Source organism: Dermacentor silvarum, chromosome 10 (genome assembly GCF_013339745.2).
Source record: "Dermacentor silvarum isolate Dsil-2018 chromosome 10, BIME_Dsil_1.4, whole genome shotgun sequence".
Classification (NCBI taxonomy): Eukaryota; Metazoa; Arthropoda; class Arachnida; order Ixodida; family Ixodidae; genus Dermacentor; species Dermacentor silvarum.
The window spans coordinates 12,767,886-12,786,780 of NC_051163.1; positions in this window are offsets into that span (position 1 = coordinate 12,767,886).

The following is an 18,895-nucleotide window of genomic DNA, read 5'->3' on the forward strand; positions in this document are numbered from 1 at the left end:
ATGATTACTTAGTTTTCAACTACGTTTTTTGTCACCGCACGTGTAGTTAGAGCTCCGTTGTAGTCCTCTATAAATTTTTGTTAGGCCCTAACGGTAGGGGTGTTACCCGTGTGACAAGTAAACACCCTTAAGGGTGTAAACATAAAGGGTGCATAAAGTAGTCCGGATATCTCTCTCCGCAAGGGATAGTTACGAGAAAACGATACTCCTTTGTGATATGCCGCCTCATGTGAACGCCTTTCCGGTAGATGTCCCTTAGCTCAAGTTATTTTGGAGGGTCCGTGTGTCAAGGGAATGAGCTTACCAGGAGGCTAGCAGATCGCGCAGAGAGGCCGAATTAAACGACTGTCAATATCAGTATAGAAAATGGTGATGATTGCCCGTTCTATTAAGCAATATTTAGAACGCAAGTATCTAGAATAATGATTAATAATAAATTGGTCAGTTGCACTGAACTTTTCAACGTTAAACAACCATTTTGTTGTTGTAAGCTCGTCAACTTCCTGTCCAACCGCCAGTCCTGCCTCAACATGCAAAGTAAGTGATCACTGTAGAAGTATGGTATTTTTCCCAGCAACTGCACAAGAGGTAGTGAATGTCTATGTTGTCTTAAAAATCTGAGTCACGTGACATAAACTACATGCTGATTGATCCTGTTAAGGTTGTTTTAGACGTTATTTTTCCATTGATAACAATAAACTGGCCCTGGAAAAGTCTTATTTTCCTAAACAAATGAAGATAGTGAAAATAGTAGCAATTCATAAAGGTGGTGATCAAAACCATATCACCTCACCCTACGGGCAACCATAGTGGGATGCGAAAGCATCGCGGTGGTGCGCATAGAGTTTCCGTTTCGTTTCACTTGGCAACACAACCCAATGAAAGTTAGAGTGAGAGAATGTATTGAGAAGAGAGGAGACGTTTGTACAGGGTTGTTGCGTCTTTATTTAGAGATCGTACGTGATTCCTAGCGTCGGTGCGCGCGGTATCTTGAAGACAATCCCGAAGTTCGGGGTGCACTTGCCGACGATGACGTTTACGTTCGGCTTCCCGAGCCTTCCTCTGCTCCGCGTCGGTGGCGCTGCCGCTGCAACTAGCGCCGACGTTGACGTTGTTCATGCCGTTTCGCACATCGTTTCACAGAGAGAGAATGACGGAAGCACAGCGAACGCGCGCTTTATACTGCGCCGCGACACTTGCGCCGCCTAGCGGCGTACCGTTAGAGAGAGAGGGAGAGAGCGTTATGCAATGATTTGCTGCGCCGCACCTATGGTGGAGAGGGGGAGAGGGGAGGAGGAGAGCGCACACCAACGTAGAGAGGAGAATGAGGGAGAGTTGCGCATGCGCAGTATGGGTGCGGACGCCGCAGAACGGACACTGCTCCGAGCATAAGATGGTCTCGCATCTAAAATACGAATAACTTTCTTCCCATATCAAATTTGCCAGTCCTTTCTAAATGTGCGAAGATGCGCGCGTGCTAGGAAGTGTGAGGGGGCAGGTTGGGGCGCATCTCCTCTTCTGCTGCGCCTGCGGCGGCTAAACGCTGCCTTGGGTGCCGTATCTTGTAGGAAATCTGCGGTGGGTTGGAAAGCTAGATGACCCGATATCTGTTCTCACGCGGCTAGCTCGCATTGCAGCGAGAGGCAGCACAAAGGGTAATTCCATCGCCGCTGCTGCCGCTATTCATCACGCCAGCCTTCTGACATTGAGTCTCCGCGGTCTTCGATTGAGAAGCGTTCATGTTTGCCTGTGCGTGCGTGACAACGCGCTTGCTAATTTAATTAGTAAGTAAATGTATAGAGTACCTTATGCAGCCGAAAAACCTACTAACCTTATTTCTTATAGCTGTCTGATAATTTGCTATCGAAATGAATGCATCGCCGGCGACCTTTTATGTAATTTCTGGTAAAGAATTTTGATTTCTAGTAACGCCAGGGTATTGCTTTTTTTGCGCATGTGCAAGTTGGTGCAGGCGCTTGTTCCTTTTTTTCATTTTTTAATCCCTTTTGTAATCAAAGATTTATATGCACGGACCTTGCGTTTGTTGTCCGACTGCATTTTCTTGTGCTATGTTCTCTTTTACAAGGAGCACCATGGAATTTTATGCATTTTTTAAATTCCATTTTGCGAGCGGAGTACTTGCTGTCGACATGTTTGACTATCTTTCTTGCTTTACCGTGTAATTGTTAAAAAGGTAACCGCCCAAGCACTCCATACGCATGGTTAAGCAGCGAAGCTGAAACGTCCAGCCCCGGTGTTTATCACTGGGTTAATCCCGACGGTTCATTAGAGCATTTCTCAATTATTGGTTACGTCTTTGTGTTTCTTAGTGAGGCATACATGTTCGGCTGCGACGGAGAAAACTACGTCACTGACGGTATGCCCGCAGTCTGCCGTTGTCGCATTACCGCTTGCGATTCTTCAAAAGTGAATTGCTTCAAAATTAAATCTGCCCGTCACGTAAGAGAATGAATGACTGGTACCCCCTTAAGCAGTGACTTATACCCCCGTAAACGCGGCCTCGCCATTACGAGGAAAGAAGAGAAGTGAAATTCTACGCTGGAATGATGAGCGACAACGGAAGAAGTTGTGGAAGAAGACGACGACGACGAACGCGGGAGCAGTGGCACGAGCGCGTTCGCGCGGTTGCGCCGAAGGGAGCCAACGCGCCAGCTGTAAAAGACGACGACGAGACGCTCGAGCCATTGCTTATGATAGGTTCCGGCGTACAATCAGCAAGCCACAAACAGCCTCGCTGTTAAAAAAAAAAGAAAAAAAAACTTGTGAATAAGCTTCGACTTTTTTCTTTCCTCTTCTTCATTTGGGCTCCTGCCAAATACGTTGCATATTGTTGGTGATGTGTGGTGTTTTATGGCGCAAGGGCCAGTTATGGTCAAAGAGCGCCATGGCAGTGTTTCTGAGTGTGCAGTTGAGCGCTTAAATCTGAGAAGTAGATGAAGCGTGGCTGTAAAGGGGCTTAAAATAATCGCTGTAAAGTGCGTAAAATATACACATACTAAAATGCTAATACTAAAATACTAATGAGATGTACTGTGAAATGAAGAATGCATTGAGAAAGAATTACACAATATTTAAAATATTTAAGATGCAGTAATTGGCAAGAAGCACTACTGCCTCAACAGAGCCCTTGATTCACAAGGGCCTGGAGGCATGTGCTATAAAAACTACTATCACAGCAGCATCCTCTGGAGAGAGGATGCGCTACGAACTTATTGGGCTAATAAGATGCAGGACCACATCGTTCAAGAAATTGACGATTGCTTTGGCGTTAAAAAGCGGTTCTTCACCAAGAAACATGATGGGATGAAGAGGGACATGATACCGGTATGCTTGAGGAAAATATTTATTTCTCTCTGTTTCGGCTTCCCGGCACTCCACGAGGACATGGAGGACGGTCAGCCTCTCACCACATCTACCACATGTTGGTGGTTCATCACCAGTAAGCAAAAAATTGTGGGTGCCATATGTATGTCCTATTCTTAGACGTCAGAACAGGACATCAGTTCGTCGTGTTTTTGTTACGGGGGGCCAGAAACCTAACTGTGGCATATTGTTACGAAGAATGTTACGAAGAGGAAGCCCAATGCACAAACGTATATACAACAACTACATGTGAAAGGTTAGTGGCAAACGTGGAGGCTGGTACATAGGTCACTGCTCCAGTAGACAGTCTACCACTCCTTCATCTCTCTTGCCGGCACGGCCCTGTCCAAATGCACCGTAACAATATTAACGCTTTCTCTTAGAGATATACAACATGTAATCAAGGGGATTATATTGACATTTGCGTGGGAAAGCACGTTCACAAAGAGAATTGCGCGGCTTATTAGAAAGGAAAGTCTGGGATTAAAAGAATTTTTCTGTTTGATCGACGATAATATTGCCTTGACCGTTTTTCCGCAGCCAGAAGATTGCAAGCTCGCGCCCTATTTTTCTCGTTTCTCAACGTGAAACATGAAGACTTATTCAAAGCGTTCTCCGAAAGCAATTAAATTGAGCCTTTTCCATTGAATGAAGCGAACTTCATTGAAATTTGATTCGTGGATGCTGAGCTAAAGCCATTTGTCCGTTTCCACGTATTCATATAGAAGCTGTCTACGTAGAGCTTAATTCTAAGGGCTTCTAACTCGATCGAGAATTCCTCGCAATAATATGCCGTCGTGTTCATTCAACACGCCTATTCTGCAAATCAACGCAGCTTGCAAAACCTTACTGCTTTTTTTTTTTTTCAGTGCTGCTCGAGAACAGGCATTCATTTGTAATCAAACAGTTAACACAGATGAATGTACGTCGTAATGTGTATTAATTGTTCTGAATAACCTTTCTTTACCGAACCTTCACAACTTTTGTTTTATCTAGTAGGGAAGCAAGCTTTCAGAGTTGGAAGGTGTAGTGTTTGTCGTTTTATTCATTTATAAAGTCATACTTTATGATTGTTGTTAGCGGATACACAGCGTTTTGAAACTGCAGTAGTTAGTTATAACCCCACCGAATTTGACAAATCAAGCCTCGGTTATGTTCTTGCTTATATATATCCATAGCTAAAGAAAAAGCGAGTTCCTGGTAACTGTTAAATATATTTGAAGAAATGCACGTTCGAAAACACAAATCATTTATTTTTCGACGTTTATGCATAGGACCAGCCTTTATACAGCATTCGTGATAAATGCCGGTATCTGGCCGAGTGTCAAAAATAATGTATTTGTGTTCTTTAACGTGGATCTTTTCCCACACACACACACACACACACACACACAGACACACACTGTTGCTGCTCTTCTTTCTATAGTTATACGTGCCAAAACTAGTTCTGATTATGAGGCACGCCTTAGCGGAGGGCTCCGGATTAATTTTGACCACCTGGGGTTCGTGTTGTTGTCATTGTTGTTTGAGTTACAGCAATCATATACAAAAAGCTCAGTAAAGCTGGCTTATTCTTTATTTTCTTGCGTGCGGTTGTACGTGCGTGTGCGCATGGAGGACGCCTTGTCGCCTTCCGTCAGAATACGATTAACCCGAACGAGTCATCCTGGTTCTCCATGACGAAACACTTACACGGAGAACGAGAAATGAAAGTCGACAGCGACAAACAGCGCTTTTTTTTTTTCATGTTCTTCAGCCAATGCACCGTGCACAAGCAATATCAAGCTATAGACATGCCACGGCTGTTTATTTTGCCTTTATCTGAATGTTGCCAACAACAGTGTCTCGTCGCAGCTACCAACACTTGGGTGACCACTGGAGCTCGGCAGGAAATGGTGCACTTAGTTCCCCCGTGCTATGTAAACGGACACTCGTTCCCGACGCGTCTCCATCTTTCATTGCTCCGTGTTAGTGAGCGCGCATCCATATCCAAGGAAACAAAGCACAACGTTAACGACAGCAAGTGACGGCGTTAGCGATAGAACGCATATGTACGCCGGGTGCGGTACTGCTCTCGCACTGATGGCCGTCGACGAAGCAGCTTCGACAGCGGTGCACGTTATTGTTGAACACACACGCACACGCACGCACGCACACGCACACGCACGCACGCACACGCACGCATATATAAGCCCAATATTATGGCCCTGCTATGCCGTCATTCGAGGCTCGCTCACCACTGCTGGCATCAGCCACAAAATGGCGACTGGCATGTTCTGCTTGTGGTACCACCTCATAACACTATTCAGTGCAGCCGCACGCAAAAAAAAAAAGTATTCAGTTAGTTCCCTATATCTTATTACTTAGTTCCTTCCAGAAGACCGGTCATAAATCACCCGCGTACACGTATGCGTACTCTCCATGACGTCATTGTGGTTTGATGACCGCAATCTCCAGACGACTACCCTAATAAGTCAACATAGCTGGCTACAAAAGACTGTATCAGCATATAAAGAAATGTGAGTCATGTTGCCTTGCCTCAGGGTTTAGACAGAATGCTTTTTTTTCTTACCTTTGATAAAATAAAAGAGGCAACAAGCTGTATAAAAAACAGCTTAGCCGGCACTCTTCCCTAACCTTGTCATAACAAGTGGCGCGCACAGAAAAATTATTAAAAGAAATAGAACACCAAAACTACTGCCCTCCAAGAAAAAAAAAAACAAAGAAAACAGGTCATCGACTTTAGAGTTACAAACAACCTTAGCCCATGACAGCACTCGCGCCGTCAGCCCTCCAACTTGCAGGCTATCTTCAGCCTGTTATTAAGCGCGTGATAGACAAAAGTGGTCGGTTTATTTATTATTATTTATTTATTTATTTATTTATTTATTTATTTATTTATTATTGATTATTTATTGATAATTATTTATTTATTTATTTATTTATTTATTTATTTATTTATTTGAAATGCCGGCAAGAAATGCAGTATGTCACCGGCTTCTCAACAACGTTAAATTGTTAAGGAAATTGAGGGGGGCAGGGCTAGTGCATTTTTCTTGCTGGTAAACGGTTTCTCGTTGTTCAGCTAATTTTAACGGGAAATCATAAAATTTCAGGGATTTTTTTGTCACCCTGTAACATGGCTACGCTACCATGCATGTCCTCCAATACAATAGATTATGGCGTAATTATCTCCACTGTTGAATTTTATAAACTTTCGGAGGCACCGTGGCTACAAATGTGGACAATTATGCCTGAAAATATTCCGCACTACATTATATTTGGCTTTTTTTCTTCAATGTAAAATGGACAAACAATCCTAGTTGCTACAATAGTCCTGGGATAGCCTATTTATTCTTGACCCATTGTACTCCTTCTACTAGAACTTTCGATGAGCCGTGAACCGACCTGATGACCGGCCTTTCAACGTTGAAAAACTTAGGCTTTGAGGAACTCGCTAGAGCAACAAACTGGTCCGAAGGCTTCAGTAGCATTCCAAAGAGATAGCGACCTAGTGTCCTATTAACGATATACAATGAGCTCTAGCCTTTAAACGTGATTATCATTCTTTGACTACTTCAGGCACTTTGAGTGTATCTATCAAGCCTCTTACAGTGATCCATGTTGTGCACTAGCTCAGGAGACTAGGTATGTTCCTGTGGTCGTAGTGCCGTAGTGGTCATTTCATCGTCACCATTCCAGCTTCGTCATCCGGCTCTTATGCCGTCATTATCTGTCATGCCGTCGTCGTGACACTGTTGTCCTACCATCATCATCATAATCATTTCAGAAACATCCTTCCATTCTTGACGTCATCATACCGCTTTCTTTCCATCGACTTCTTTCTTTCTTAGCCACTGCCTCGTCGTCATAGACTCGCCGTCATGGCCGACGCTAGCGAGCGACTGTCATAGCAAAGCGCGCCGAGCACAGAGGCAGTGTGTGTCGTATATAGCCGAACCAATGCACATCACAGAATGAATACTACATTTTTGTTGTAGTTGTTTATGAGGTGCACACCGATGGGGAAGGTGGACTACATAAAATCTGGCTATCCCAATACACGTTTGAGAAATACCCACGCAGATTTGAAGTAAAGGCGTGTTCAGGAATACGGTGTGTCGCTACATTACTTGAATGCTCATCGCATTAACGCCGACAGTCGTCGGGAGGCGGGTTCTGCCGGAATATTCCTAGTATTATTTATCTAGATTTCATGAATCACTTTGTTATACCCTGGTAAGTTAGTTTCTCGAAGTTTTATTGTGTTTTCGCGTTAAATTAACTCCGTAGATTGTTTGCGAAATGCCTGTGTAAGTTACAGAAGACTGTAATTTCATATTTCGGGCTTTTTGCCCCGCGTTTGGCTGCAAACTGTTACTAAATAGCTGAAAGCTTTCACTTGGACAATAACTCATTATCCTTCATAAAATACAATTTAACACTGTGGACTAACACAAACCACACTTGCTGTCAACATTTCCAGTCGATGAAATAATATCAACCAATATACAGCCCCGGAAGAAAATAAAAAATTACACCATCTTCCCGTAGGGGAACCCTGAGTATAGTATGCGAAGCAGCCATGGGGTCGACTCAAGTTCCCATTAGTTTTCAGATCGGCCTGTCGCCGCTGCCGTTTCGTGGCAGCGGCTCGAGCCCTCTTCTCCGCGGCACTGTCCACGGCGCTGACACTGGCGTTGACGCTGGCGCTGTCAGTGGCACTCATCGCGGCGTTGCGGGAGGAGAATGAGAGGACGAAGTGAATGATGATGAGTGGGCGAAGCACCTGTGGATCATTCGGGCAAAACCGTTCTCCGGAAGCTGGCTTCCGGAACCAGAAGCGGAAATGGAACCGGAAGTGGAACCAGAAGCGGAACCGGAAGTGGACGCCGAACGGCGGAGGGAGGGAGGAGTGACATACCCCCGAACATAGGATGCTTCGCATCTAAAGTTGGAGACGATGTTTGCGTTGCTTACGTTCACTAATTCACGGAAGTAGTTTGTTTCATTGGCTCCGTACGCTTGACTGTGAAATAGTTCCACCTAATTCTCAGCTTCAAACGTAGCAACGCTATGAGCACGGTAAAAGCTGTGCATATCGGCATAATTATATCACGCCATGGCCGTAACTTGTTACTTTTTAACAGTTCCTAAACCACATCTTAAAGTTAAAAAAAAGGGCTTAACTCTTGCAAACCAAGTTATCACTAGCGAAAGGTCTGTTTGGCTTAGTTTTGCAAGCACGAGGTCGCGGGATCAAATCCCAGCCACGGTGGCCGCATTTCGATGGGGGTGAAATGCGAAAACACCCGTGTACTTAGATTTAGGTGCACGTTAAAGAACCCCAGGTGGTCCAAATTTCCGGAGTCCCTCACTACGGCGTGCCTCATAATCAGATCGTGGTTTTGGCACGTAGAACCCCATAATTTAATTTTTTGTTTTGTTTTGCACACAGTGTTTCGTTAATGCACGCTCCCGTGCTTGGTACGCTTTTCTATAAAGTATAAACCGCATCCACGCGATCTTGCGCGCGACAGCGACAAGCGACGCGATGGAGATGGCTGTCGCGGTCGCTCGTCGCCTACAAGTCGTACCGCATGCGAGCGACGAGACGAGCGATGACTTTGAGCGACGTCTCCCCGGTGTTGTCGGTATGAAGGCAGCAAATACTCGCAGAAATTGGCAGTGACGCTTGCTTTATTAATTTAAGTTGATGTGTTTTAGTGTAAAGAGCAGCATAAATATTTCTAAAGGTCTTGCACTACGTTATTATCCTTGCGCGTATCAAAATCCAGTCGTTTGCTCGTTCCGTGCGACAATCGGTAGTACTTGACTGAGGTATATCCTGTTCCGGCTTCGCGCTATTGGCTAGTCGCTCATAGCACTTCCGGGTGATGAGCGACGAATTCTAGATATCTAGAACCGAGCGATTGAGCGAAAAGACTGAGCGATCTGTTCGCGCGACGGCCCGTTCCGTCACTCGTTGCTGTCGCGCACGAAATCGCTCTCATGCGGTTTGGGCTTAACGTGCTAATCTGGCCTCCCTTTGCTCCGGTGTTTCAGCAGCCAACTTTGCCTTTGCCTGAGATTTCGCAGCCAGCCGTCTAGCTATAACTACTGGATGATTGGATTCAGCCTGTTGCTTGCGCTGAAGCGCATGCACAGATGGCCCAGCCGGCGCGCCATCCATGGCGAGACTGAGGGACCAAGCGCCCGCGAAGCAGCTGTTAAATCCTCGCCTAGTCACGTGGTACCGCAGCGGCGAGGCTTCTCCGCAGTGGATCACATGGTGTGACGTCACGCTTGCTACTCTTGTGCTCCGACGGATCACGCTCCGGCGGCTCAAGGTCATTGCGACGCGATGAATGACCTAGCGAGACAGGACGACGGAGAGATTTCACTCTAAAATCATCAATTTATGTTCCCTTCTCCATGCCTCTTGGTGCCAACAGGGCCTTGCATGGAACCTCATCATGGCAAAAGTTGTCGAGGGACATCTCTCAATGCGTCCGCTAGCCCTCCTTTGTCATGCAGACGCATGCCCGCTCTTCCTCGTCATTACGCTTTCCTGTCGTGCGCAATCAACTCAGTGTACTTCATGAAACGTGTGTTACACTGCATACGCAGTGTAACACAGCTGATAAGCGGCAGCTGATAAGCGGCAGTTGGTATTTTCAAACGTGGAAAGAGCGGCAACGTGACATTCGGTAGTGACGTAGCTTGCCCACGTGTCTTCTACGACGCCCCCTAGATAGCAGGCCTGTGCACTCTGCTTTATGACGTCATGCTACTTGGACCACAATTTCCACTGTCAAGGCTGGCGTCACGTGCGCGGCTGACAGTCAAAATCATCACGGATTACTCGGGAGCATTCCCGTTAGATTCTGTGGCAGTCGGGCGAGGTCGCATGACGTCATGGATCGAGTGCACAGTACTTGTGTTATCTAGGAAGCGTTCGTCTTCTACGCAGATGTACACGGTGAGGAGGAGAGAGAGATTCTTGTCGGAAAGAGGTGAAGGTTGGATTAAGTGCAGCGCGGTAACTGCATCTCAATAGAGGGCACTTCAACCGTGCTGCACAGGGCGATGGGGGCTGAAAGGTGGACGAGAGCGCTTGTGGGAAGGGCAGCGAAGGCGAGGATTAAACCGCTAGCTAGCCTTGGAGCTGAGAGTGGTTTAGGGGCCCTTTAAAACACTGCATCATCTTTCGCTTGCTGTTCGCTCCCGAAAGTTGGTGGCAAGAGTTCGACAGGGTTCTATAACCACTGACGCACTATTCTCGGCACGAAACGCACCTAACGGGAATGTTTGCTGTACGGAAAACTTTCGGGCGGTTGTTTCATTCAGTCATTATATTTCTCTCGCTTTTTTCTTTTCTTTCTTTTTTTTTTTTATGCAGGAGCATGGCCTGCCATAGCCGCTGTTAGTTGCCGGCACGGTAGCCCAACTTTCGATCACCGCTTCTCCCCTAACTGAGGGGAGGGCTGGGAGAATTCGGCATGCGCTTCGTCTATGTGCAACTGCTAATGAGCTCCATCACTTGTTTTGTGGGAGGTCGGTGGAGGGGACCGGAAGCTTTTGGGAGACCGTAGCGCGTTGCGACAGCTTGCAGCCACACGTGCGCGAGTTAGGCAGAACATGAAAAAAAGATGTCCTCTGTCAGTAGTCGACAAAAAAATTGCGACGATTGTGGCAGCTCAACTTTGCGCTAGACAATTAGGTGAGGCAGTGCAATAGCATGCTGTCTATCTCGTTTTTTTTTTTCCCCTAGGTCTCACACGCGTCCGCATTCCGCTGATCGTCTACTATACGCAAATAAGAAAGAGATGGGACTTAGAAAATCATTGTATATATAAAAGTGATTTCCCTAATACTACAGCAAAAGTTGTTTACTGCAAATAACTACGTAACTAAGGCGCACTTTGTGCAGAGTGCTCAATCCTGTAGCTTTAATTCTGAAACCCCCACTGCTCTATCAATGTAGAGCGTCATTCGAGTTATTATTCACTTTGTATTGATTTTTTCTTTATAGTCTTGTAGAGTGCGCGTCCCCGCTGTGCCAGCTGCACGAATCCATGTCATCCGTGAAACACTGTATAGTGTCAACACATCGGTAGAGTTTCCGACAAAGATTACTATGGGGGAACTCAGGCGCTACTTTCTAAAGAGGTGTACAAGTATGGCTGTCCAGACAGCTCTGGAATAACGTGTCGTAGTGCTTGGAGTTGTCCAAACTTCCTTCTGCTTGCTTTAAACGTCTTTGTGCCTTTTGCGCATTTACTATTTGTAACAAAAACATTGCCGTATGAAGGTAACGTTTCGAAATTATTATTTTCGTTTAGGATTCGGCGGATATGCCGCAAGGTATGTGTAGTAAAAAGTAGATGAAAGGGACACGAAATATACGCAGGCGGCCCTGTGAAGGAACAACAAACACGCCCAGTGTGATGCAGGTAGTGTAGCAATGAGCGCGTTTGTTGTTTGTTGTTCCAAAGGGCAAAGTCCCCGGGAACATGGGGCTATAGCTTGATAGCATGGAAACAGGCGGGTAAATGCTGTCGGTTTTTCCGAGAAGTAGGGGTGATAAAGACGGAAATAGATCGACACGTGCGAGCATACGTTAGGTGGTCCCTTACCATTTTAACAGCGGAGCTGTTCTTAGTCGACTGTTCGCCGTCCGTGTTGCGCAGGTCACGTGACAGTAGAGGATGAGAGCCCCGCGGTAGGGAAGGCGGGCTCCCTCCCCATCCTCCCCTTAGGAGCTTTCCGGTCCGGCGGGAGCGTGCGGCCGCAGTAAAGCGCGGCCCCTCCACCTCCGTAGCGTTGTCCGCGACTGGAACACTGCGCACTTCCTTCCCGCTCCCAGCCCTTGCGTGCGCGAGCCGCGATTGCCGACTCCCCGTCGCGCGCTTTCACACGCACATAGAGCGTACGGCGCGCGGCGATTTTATTCTCCGTGGACTTTATACGGAACCTCGCGGCAAAACTCCAAGAAAGCAGTCTACCAAAACGAAGGCATATTTTTTGTCGCCTACTTCTTGGAAGAATTGATAGCCGCCATCCCTGTCTCTTTTTATCGCTTTCACAACAAAACGAACCACCCCCTCCAACTCTACCATTTTTTTTTAACACCTTGACTTCCCTTATTCTGTTCTCCGCCCCAGCTGATCCTCCTCCCGTATTGAGGGGCGGGGTGCGTGCATCTATGGAAAGCAGTGGCTGCCCTGACGAAGACAAATCCTCTTTAGAAACGTCGACTCAAGCGGAAGTCTTGGTTAGGTAACTGCTAATCAATCTAAATCTATGTATTACAGGTCTAATACTACAAACGCCGTTGTTTTACCTAAGCCGCAAACTCTCTATCTTCTTCACAGGAAAGTGCGCATCACTTCATTCAAGATTAAACCAGGGTAATGCAAAGTTTCCCGTTGGAAGCGCAGTTATGGCCCCGCGTGCCTAATATGGTTGATGAGCTCGACAGAGAATGATGATTACAGAGAGCGGCCGAAGCTGCTAGTTAAGGATAGTTGAGGATTTAGGGGTTACCAGTACATGTTTTTTTTTTGTTCCTCCGATCAAGGACGAGACATTCTTCTAGCCGTCCTAACAGCAGCCATGCCAAGATGGAGCCCATCACGCCACATTAACCACCTTCCGCTAGTTGGCGCCCTTCCGTGCTAATGGCCGCACTCCTACCAGTGCCGCTTTACGCACCATGATCGTTCGTGCACCATGTGCGACTGAAACTATACTTGTGCGTAATGGATCGTTATGAGAGACACACGCTTGACCAAACTCCTTTCCCCGTGGGAGCTTGTTCTTTGTCACGTATTTCATGCGTGATATACTACTTCTCGCCGCCCGTTTTACGCCGTTTCAACACGTCCTCTCGTCTGATGAATTTGGAAACGTTTTTCGTGCATATTTTACATCGCCTGTTGCTAATGGAGCCAAGAAGCAAAACAAACAACAAGAAAGAATAAAGCGCGAATCTTCTTCGGTAGGATCAAATTCTGCAGAAAGGAAGGGAAGATTGAGAAGAAGCATAAGGCTGTACGCAGCCATAGCCCCAACAACCGATCATGTTAAATAGTAATGTGGGTAGATGGTTCTCACATAGCACCTTCAGAACCATGGCTTTCTCAAAGTAAAAGGAACAAGTGGGTCGTAGCAACAAGCGGGAGGTAAAAGAAAGGGGGGTACGACTCTGCGTAGCGCCGGGGCTTGTTCATCGCAGAAAAACAGGCCAGGAAGCGATAGGCAGGAATTCCGTTCAAGAAATGATTTGACGCTAGTCTTGCCTATAAAATAAAATTAGCTCTCAATGCACTGCGGGACATTTTCGAGGACAGTCACGTGACCATGAAATGTAGTCAATGCACAATTAAAAATCACATTATTTTTCTCTGCCTTGTTTATGCTTGTGTTCTTGTTGTACTCTGATAACCTTTTAACAGCGAAACTGTTTAAGCTGGAGGCAATCCGGTGGTGTACGGCGAGAAACTCCTCCGCCTGGCGATGACGTCACGAGCGTCGCCTATCAACGGAGCGCCACCTCCTCGCCCCAGCTGCGCCGCCGCCGCCGCCGCTTGCTCCAACTCCGCCGGCGCTCCCGCCACAGCGCCACCTAGCGACGTTTTACCGAGAAAGTTTAAAAAGCCAAGTTAAAGCTAAGAGAGAACCAAGTTAAAGCTAATGAAAATGCCAAGTTAAAGCTAAGAGAGAACAAAGTTAAAGCTAATGAAAAGGCCAAGTTAAAGCTAAGAGAGAACAAAGTTAAAGCTAATGAAAAGGCCAAGTTAAAGCTAAAAGAGAACAAAGTTAATGCTAATGAAAAGCCAAGTTAAAGCTAGGGGAGGGCCACCAGCTTCGATGTTTGCTCAGACTTCGCACCGCTAGTGTGAAGCTGCCCCGATTTATTTATTTATTTATTTAGTTAGTTAGTTAGTTAGTTAGTTAGTTAGTTAGTTAGTTAGTTAGTTAGTTAGTTAGTTATTTGTTTAATCCAAATACTGACAAACGCAAATTCACGGTAGAGATGAGTGGGTTACAAAGGAACGGTAAGTTATACAACGTTATACAAAAGAAACGGTAGTGCAGAAGGCATTAAGGCCGAATACAACAAGAAATGACGATAAAACAAAAACCGCTATTGTAAATTATAGCCACTGATTCAAAGGATGCACATTTAATATCGTGAAACATTTGCGCAAGCATTTACCTCTGACGAGGAACCTGTATCTAGGGCCAATTCCGATTCCGCCTATTCAAGTACTTGTACAGGGCGGAATTGCTTTTTTTTATGAGACAGCCCCGGGACCGATTTGAATGATATGTGTTGCACTTGAGAGAGAAAGGTAAGTTCTTGCGGCTGAAAAAAGCAGAATTTTAATTTATGGCCTGGAATTGTTTCCAAGAATTTCCGACAACTGGTATGTCTCAAAAAAATGTCACAGTTTCGCCCTAAGGGCGAAGCAATGAATGCGATAGCAACACAGCAATGTCATACGAAGTAAGGTGAGCGGCTTTGGTAGCAATATGAATTGTAGTAAACATGAGCTGATTAGGTAAGCAGGTGTGCTGCGGCGTAACTAGACCGACATGAAGAGAGACTCGATGACCACGAGAAGGCGCGTGTGAAACGGTGGTGTTGATGAGAAGCGCTTCCCGTGGGCAGCGCGTGCGAAGGGACACACCTGTAGCGCTGCACTGCCGACCCGGGCAGCATTGCATGTGTAGCGTGCGTTGGAAAATGTGGCCCGACTATTACTAACTGATTGAACAAGCGTGGTGTGAGCGCGCACAAACAAACATGAATAGATTACACTGAATGACTGCAGACAACGACTTTCAAAACGCTGGCAGCGAGCGCATACGCCGCAGCAACGGGCGAAGGTACGTGCGGTCTATCGCTTCAACGGAAACTGAGGTCAGAGCCGTGTGGAGATAAGCGACGGTGCGAGCGAGCGACGAGCGCGGTTGTTGGCAAAGTAGAAGCCCCCCCCCCTCCTGCTCCCTCCGGCGCTGGCTTCTCGCTTCCTTGCTTGCGCGTGGGAGATTGAGTGCGTTCGCTCTCCGTGATAGCGCGCGTCCCCACACGCTTCCGCTTGGGCATAGGGCGCGCGGCGAAGATTTTATCTATACGGAACCTCACGGCGACGGCGACAGCGACGCCGACGGCAGAAGTCCGGTTGAAGTGTCCATATAATTGCTATCGCAATAAAAAAAAGCTTATGCGCCAAGTTTACAAATCTATAACTCTGCAGCAGAAACAGATATCGCCTTTCTGTAAACTGAACCTGGTCCGGCATCTGAAAGCGGACAGATTTGATTTATAAGTTAACAGCTTCCGTGAATGTTTACAATAATTACAATGGCTTCCAAAAATCCCATTGACAAGTTAGTGGTACAGTTTATAGGGGCATTTAATATATAAATTTTGTACGCTTTATAAAGGGTGTTCACTTTTAAGTTTTACGGAATTTTTAGAAATCGCCTATGACAGGTAACATAATTCTTATCATTGAGCTGGGTTATTCGAAGCGGACATTAGTAGCACAATAATTCGAAACACATATTCAACTAATTAACAAGAATCTACTAATTACCTTCTTAGTTAATTACTTTACGACACGTATTGCAATTTACGAATTGTAGCCGGTGAGCTTGTCAGACGTATCCACTTGCAATGAATTTCCGGAATGACACCAGTTTGAATACAAACTCTTAGTAAAAATGCAATGTTGCTCCACTTACTTTTTTACCAAGATGCTGTTTTATACATTGAAGCACAAAAGTAACTGGAACGTCCATGTATTTCGTCCCAAACTTTGGGAAATAATATCTCAAAACTGGTGTCATACTGGAAATTCACTTCAAGTGAATGTGTCTTGCCACCTCACCGGCTCCAATTCGTAAATTGCAATATGTCTCGTAAAGTAATTAACAAAGTTCATTACTCAATTTTTGTTAATTAGTTGAATATGTGTTTCGATTTCTCACGCTACTAATGCCCGCCTCATCGAATAACCCAGCTCAATGATAAGAATTATGCTACCTGCCACCGGCGATTTTTGAAAATTCCGTAAAGCTTAATTTTGAACACCCGGTATATGTGTTGTTAGGCAGTTTGCAGAATTGTGGTGTCGTTTTTCACTGAGTCAGAGTTCTAACCTTGATAGAAATTTTTCGATTTTGAGAATTTGTTCAGAGAATTCAAACTGGATTCATCATAGTCAACAGATAATATCATGGTGTCGCCGGTGTCAGCGTCCCTTTCTTCGACATTGCTCTGTCTGGAGACGGTCGCCGTAGACGCTGCTTCGTCAGGAAGACGCTTGCGGGGCCACCCTTTTATTGAAGTCAGGCTGGTGACACGCTGTCAGCAGTGACACGCCGTCTCGCCGCACTAAATCGAACGATTGACTTCCACCAATGACACGCGCCATATGTGACGTCATTCCTATTTTATAACAGCGCCCTTCATTATAATTGCACCATCTCCCGCTTAAGGGGACGCTAGCACAAACGCGTTAGAAACGTGCAGTACTCTCTAGTAAGGGGGAGAGGCCACAGCGTCTTACGCAGCCGTTTACACATGCCGGAACGTGCACCGCGTTTGCCGACGCCATCACATGACTGCTGAGAGAGTATAACCCCCGTATTCATAAACGCTCCTCGACTTGAACTTGACTTGCCATCGCCTTCAACGCGTTTCGAACGCGCTGCCCAAGGCGGTGGCAAGTCAAGTTCAAGTCGAGGAGCGTTTATGAATACGGTGGCAAGGCGGAGAGGCCACAGCGTCTTACACCAGCTTCTTACACGGGCCGTAACGCGCTAGCACAAACGCGTTAGAAACGCGCAGTGTTTCGTTAATGTTGGGTATTTATTGTCATCGTGGTGCATGTGTCCATGTGCGCTTCGTGGCGTAGTAGCAATAAAGAAAAAAAAAAGAAAAGCTTCGTGGCGTAGTGGCTAGCGCCGCGCGTTAGAAAGCGAGGGGTCCCTGGTTCGATTCCGCGCTACGGACACAACTTTTGGAATTTTTTTTTTCATAAAAGTAGACGTGGCTACCTACTACTACGACGACGACTACTACTACTACTACATACTACAGAGGAGGGACAGACCCACACCCTAAGGAGATTCGCCCCTAAAAAACCTCGGCGTTCGTAGATGAAAGGTGCTGTCTATTGCGCCGAAACCGTGAATGCACGACGATGTTGATGGCACACGCCTGTTGGGCAAGAACGCTAGTGTCTGTACGCACAGCGCTCGTGCCAGTAGCATGAGGCAGAATGCTGCCCTGTCTGCTGTGTAGAGTCGAGGGAGCGGAGCGTGAGGATGCGTCCAGTGGGCTTCGTCGTTTTTGTAGTCAAACGCACTGCGCGTCTCTCGCGTCTAACCCTTCAGGCGCTGTCCGCGTGTGCACCGGATGTTGTGACCGCACGATGGCGGCGGCGGCGGCGCCGACGGCGTGAGTACACATGGAGTGTGCGTATAATTGCAGTCGCAATAGCAATACAATCATTTCATCAACATGTTTAGCTACACCGCGCAGGTGTCTCCCTTTCTGCTTCCGAGAACGAGGTCACCGGTTCGAATCTCAGCCACGGTGGCAGCATTTCGATGGGGTGGTATGCGGACGTGTGCTATTTATTTTAATTTGAGAACCCTTGCGGGCAGTTACGCTTGCTGTTACTGATGATGTGTTTGTCAGTAGTCAGATATATGCAGGTCTTCAAGAAGAGTAGAAGGTTTTATGCTCAGCCATTACATAGCAGAGGCGACACGGGCTGAACTCCTGTCACACAGGCTGGTTGAAGGACGTCTGTCGCCCTCCGGACAAGACTCACACGACTTCGGAATCTATTACGTGTGTCACTGACTACGCTGTGGCTTACTGCCGGGCTACATAAAGAGTGCTCCCACAGGGAGCACTAGTGATTTGCTAACGCTGGCGTATGCAGAAACTCGCAACAATTTGTCAGTTTATTTTTAGAATCTTATTTATTACCATGAAGGTTACCATATGTACAGCTGTATTCACTGATCCACCGAAGGCTTACGGGAAGGTTTAATTATGCGAACTCTCTTTCTTTACTTTTTTTCAGCCCATGTTCTGCCGCTCATGAGCAGAAAGCGAAAAAGACCAAGACGCTCCCTGGCACACAGGGCTGGTCTGGCGATATCGCCGCTGTGCCAATTCTGCCTAGAAATAGAAACCGTAGAACACTATTTTTTAATCTGTCGTCAGTATAAATTACAAAGAAAAAGACTTCTTGAAATACCGCTTGCTAAATTAGGGTTAAATTTAACATCAGAATCAGTACTCACTTTCGGTGCCTCGGTATTGGGCTTTAGCCACAGGGACGTATTTGATGCCGTTTGTGGTTTCATTCAATCAACAAAACGAATAAAATTTTAAATTCCCACTTTTACAATTCTCTGAGAGATATTTCAGTTTTAATTTATAGCATTAGTATTATAAATTATGCAGTTCAGAAAA